General features: G+C 47.9%; 2 non-coding genes across 2 annotated transcripts; both read right to left on the bottom strand.

The window, feature by feature from the left end:
* Positions 1-192: 192 nt before the first annotated feature.
* On the bottom strand, positions 193-275 carry TRNAY-GUA (transfer RNA tyrosine (anticodon GUA)). The gene has a single exon. It is a non-coding gene; the product is annotated as a tRNA-Tyr (tRNA).
* Positions 276-810: 535 nt separating this feature from the next.
* TRNAN-GUU (transfer RNA asparagine (anticodon GUU)) lies at positions 811-882 on the bottom strand. Its single transcript has one exon. It is a non-coding gene; the product is annotated as a tRNA-Asn (tRNA).
* Positions 883-5,000: the final 4,118 nt, after the last annotated feature.

Genomic DNA, 5,000 nt, shown 5'->3' on the forward strand with positions numbered 1-5,000 from the left:
CGCTTCTATTCTCATTGGGATTGGATATAGATGGGAAATCTATAAATCGTAGTAGTTCGCTAACCTCTCTAACTAGCATACGATACAATTTCACTTTACGGCACGGCCAAAAAAAGAAAGAGCTTCGCTCGGTTGGCCTTCCTACGCTGACGAATGCCTCTTTTCTCTTCTCTGAAGTCTACAACAACCAAGTGGGAGAGGCAGGATTCGAACCTACGTAGAAAAACTTCAACAGATTTACAGTCTGCCGCTTTTGACCACTCGGCCACTCTCCCCTTCCCGGGCCGAGGCCCCCCTCAATGGGTTCTAATTCGTTGAAGGGGGGCGGCGCCCTGAATCAATCAAAAAGCTTATTGATTTCATTTCAGGGAACTAAGACGATTAGCGACGCTAGCGTTCCGGGAGAATCTAGTCATTTAAGAACTTCGTTGCCACTAGTAAATTAGACCATCCCCCCCAAAAAGAACTCGGAGCCTAAAGAGAAGAGAGTTCAGTCTACAAGAAGCTGGCAGAGCTTTAGCCATTGGGCCACATCCATCTATCCTAAACAGTAAGCCTTTTCTTGTTCGTTCTTCGAATGACGCTAGTGGAGACTAATTCCTTCCGGCTAATGAAGATACCACTCCAGTCTTTCCAGTGGATCCTTCCCTAAGAATGGAACGAACCAAGTGTTCCTATACGAGAGTGAGGAATAAAAACCAACAATCAACTTACCGCTTTTGATGTCCCACGATTCTGCTAGTTTAGAAACAAAGGAGAAGGACACCACCGGAGGCAAGCGCTAGGTCAGAAAAGCGATAACTCCAAAATCTCCCCAAGTAGGATTCGAACCTACGACCAATCGGTTAACAGCCGACCGCTCTACCACTGAGCTACTGAGGAACAACGGACAACATGTTGGAAGCCGACTCTCGTTCTTTGGACCAACCTATGACCGAAGAAAAATGAGTTCGTCACTCTTTTTCACATACACCGGGAGAAAAGGTTACGATAGCAAGCCCCTCCCCGGCCGGAGAGCCTCCAGGACAAGGAGGCGGCGATCAACCATCCACTCTCGAGATTCATATTGATCAATAGATCTCCGCGTCCTGCCAGTTCGCTAAGTAGACTCACTCTACCGAGGGGCAACAAAGGCTGGAACTCTTCCTGCCAAAAACAAGGGACCTACTTCTCATCCTAGGAGTTAGCAGGTATGAAAGAGTCCCCTCTCTGTCTGTCTCTCCGAGTTTCTACTACTAAGTAGCACTTCTGCTATTCAATCATAGAATCGATTCCGATCAAGCTGAAAAAAGTCAGCCCTATATATGTTTGTTATTAGTAAAGCGCTAAGGCCCTATCTATAGTAAGGGGCCCTTTCTTGCTCGTTAGCGCTGTTTTTTGATTGCAGCTAGGGCGCCCCTTTTCTTTCTCAAAGTCAACTTTCTCCCTTCTTAGTCAAGCTTTGAAGTCCCTACTTTATTTAGATTGTTGGGATATTTGAAGAAGCGCAGGTTTGGAACCCTATACCTATACAAGGGGCTGGTCTCGATCTCGCTTGGTGGTACCCCTCTCGATGATTGTTGACTCAACATTGATTTCGTGCTTGAGTTGGAGGGCTCTCCCTCCATCCATCGAGTCAAGTAATTCGCTATCGGAAATTTCTCCGCCGCCTATCTCATGCCATGCTTCTTCTTTCTCCGAATCGGTTCCTAGTGTCAGTCAATCAAGATTCGCCATCAAGAGAGGGAAGAGCCTTGACTTTAGGTTAGGCCGGTCTCATCATTCACGCAATTCCCCCGTCCATCGATTGATCACGCGAGTACGCATCCAGTCAGCGCATAGCGAATGAAAAAAGCGTTCATCCTGGATTCTCTTCCTCAAGAAAAATGTCTATCAATTGATCCCTATTCATTCGGTCAAAGTCTCCACTTTTCACGCCCCTCTACGTTGAGATGCACCATGTTGATAGGAATCGGCAAAGACCTTCTTGTACACGTCCTCGAGGGCAGCATTCATGGCAATCATCACTACTTTCTCCCGAGGGCATGGTATGGCTTTGTTCTTGGTCTTGTTTAATAGATGTCGAGTGCCGCTTTTCCCCGTCCGAGAATCTCCATCTGCTCTAAGTGGGCGCGAGCTAGAATCCTTATGTCAGCTTGGTTGTTCAAAAGACTGTCTCTTTACCCCTTGCATCTTCATCTTTTCGAAAGCCCAGACCATTCTTCTGGATCTGCATTAGTCCTATTTCAGGTGCAAAGCCTCTTCAATAAAGACCTCTTTTTTGGATTTCTCATTTTGTTGATTGAAAGAGAATAAGCGCTATCCATTGAGTAAAGAGAGGGTTTGCTACAGTGATTCGGGCGGTTGGTGGCCCCTTCGAGAGTTGCGGGTCCTTGCCGCTGCATGAGTGTTAGCTCACGCTCAAAACTCCTCCGACACGAGTCCTAGTCGTTGCGCTGCGGTCCGTTTCCCGGCTTCGCTTGCGCGATTTGCACTTCTGATTGGTTCCAGCCATCCCCAACCAACATGAATGGACTATGAAGGGGTCAGTCAAGCGGTTCGGGTTTTCGGTCGGTTCCCGTTCGCCTTCCCCCCCCTCATAGTCCATTAGTGGGTAGGGTGGTCAACTTAGAGGGCGCCCGCCTCCTCTTCAGACGTGTCCTCGACAACCTGGCGGTTCTTCGGTCTCCGCTTTTGGGGGCGGGAGTGCTTGGTCGCTGGGGGTTCCTTTTCCTCAACCAATTCGGTTGTGTCAGCCCTGAGATTGGTCTACCATTTTGTTATGAGCTGGCTGGACAAAGATGGATTGAAGGTCAGATAGATTTGAGTTCAAGTGGCACAGCACCTTCGATCGACCATAGGGCCTATTCTACCCTTACCGAATTCATTCTATTGAAGCGTAACGTAAAAAGCTCCTTCTCATCTTGCATTTCTTTGGTTTGGAAGTTCCAGAATGTTGTCTGTGGATTTCTATAACAAAGGAAAGCCTCCTACCCTAATACTATGCCATTTGATTGAAACAAGTTCCGTGCTGCTCACCACTCCTCGAGGCCAAGGACGGGGTCGAACCGTCATTCCAGGATTTGCAGTCCGATACATTTCCATTATGTTACCTAGCCAAACCCGCCACCTCATGTGCCAAAGTCAAACGGTTGTTCTTCCTTCTCCGCTCCTTCTTTTTCTACATATGCGGCGGCGGGTTACCAGAGAAGAGGGGACAACTCCTTTCTCCTTTGCCTTGCTCAATCTTCCTTTTCTGATTGAAAGTAGCAAGCCACTCTACTATTGGTACAGAGGCCAGATAGAAGGTTGCTCATCCAGCCCAGCGGATCCATTGTTTATGCGGCAGTGCAATGCAGCTGAAAAAGGGAAGCCCCTTTTTATTAGTAAGGTATAGGTTGGTTGGGGAAAACTCCAAAACGTTGGTTCCAAAAAGCTTACCTTATATTAACAAAAAGTTTGAGAAAGGGGCACCCCTACTATACCCCTAAACTACAAGCTAGCGCGCAACGGCTGAAAAGCCGTTGTTGCTTGCTGCTTGCAGGCTCGAAAATCTCTCTTTCGCCTCTCCTCCCTGTCTCAATTCTGATTGATTAGCTTCTTCCTTCGCGCAAGCGGCGGTCTAACGACCCCCTTGTTGTCTTGCATTTTGTGATCTTCCGCTTCAGTCTGCGTTTTTCGGATAGCCGGGACCCGATGTTGATTTCCGATTTAAATGTCAGCTCCAGGTTTGGGGCGGCCCATCTGATTAGTTCAGCTATCACTGCTGGAAACCCCAGCGGTTGTTCGGCTGCGTACTCCCCGTCTGCCTATCTCACACTCCCCAAGCAAATTTGGATTTCTTCTTTCATTTTCCTTTCCTGCATCTTTCTATCCATAGGTCGGCTTCGCGCAGATAGATCTTTGCCGGGGGAGATTGGTGCCCCTTGAGGTATGCCCTTCCGGTGGGTTCTTCCTTTATCTGTCTTTTCCATCCAGTGCCCGCACTGCGTCAGAAAATCTTCGTCTTCGATCTCTCTTCGCAACGCATTTGTTGGGCTAAGACTTTCTCTCGACATCTTTCTTTTATTGTTGTCATTGATCTCATATCTATAAGCAGGGGGGTCTGCGTTCACTATTAAGCCTACGCCCGTCCATTCCTTTCAAGCTTGATCCTTCCCTTAGACTCGTTACCTTGTTCGACTGAACTCGTTGGTTCCGCGCTCTATTTGGTCGTAACCCGGTTCGAGAACCTTCTCTCATAGATTCCCTTCACCAAGTCATCGCCAGCAATCAGCTCTTATCCCTTGGTGTCAAAGGGCGAGTTCCTTTCTTGTCTTGCCCAAAAACTTTCTTTATTCTCATTGGAGAAAGACTCTCCCGCGGCAAGGTTTTACACATAGGGCCAGCTGCTTTCTTTATCTCGCTTGCCCTTAGTCCGTCTAGCGCCTTTCGGTTGGGGTCCGCCCTGGGGGTTAGGTTAGACCGCTTGGGTTTTTTTTCGTCTATCGAAGGCAGTCAACGTGTCAGCCATTCTTCCCCCATTAGACTTGTCAATCCTTTGCTCTTTTTCCTTCTCTCTTCCAGTTCTCCCCCTCTACTTTATTTGACAGGGGCGGAGAATACCACTCTCTCAATAACAAGAAAAAAGTAGCAATTCCCTTTCAAATGGTTTGAGCTTGGAAGCAACCTGCTATCTATCGATAGGCGAGAACAGACTGCTATTGACTGCTTCGCCTATCTATTCTATTATGGCCGGCTTGGAGACATCAGAGGAAGACCATCATCTCTATCCGGGTACGATCATAGCTTCATTCATTCGTTGAACCTTGGGGATCACCATTAGCATTGAGGTCAATCACCACACTACCTCTATCATACATACGACATTACACGAAGCGAGAGTGCATGGTCAACACACACCTAAAGCGCCTACGTTCCGCTTGCAGCCAATACAACCACAACCTAACTTGCACGAGATTCAACAACCGAAGCTACTGGTAGTCCCGAGGGGGCGGCATCCTCCTATAATAGTTAGCAGT

This window comes from Lycium ferocissimum, unplaced genomic scaffold, assembly GCF_029784015.1.
Source record: "Lycium ferocissimum isolate CSIRO_LF1 unplaced genomic scaffold, AGI_CSIRO_Lferr_CH_V1 ctg14538, whole genome shotgun sequence".
NCBI classification, from domain to species: Eukaryota; Viridiplantae; Streptophyta; class Magnoliopsida; order Solanales; family Solanaceae; genus Lycium; species Lycium ferocissimum.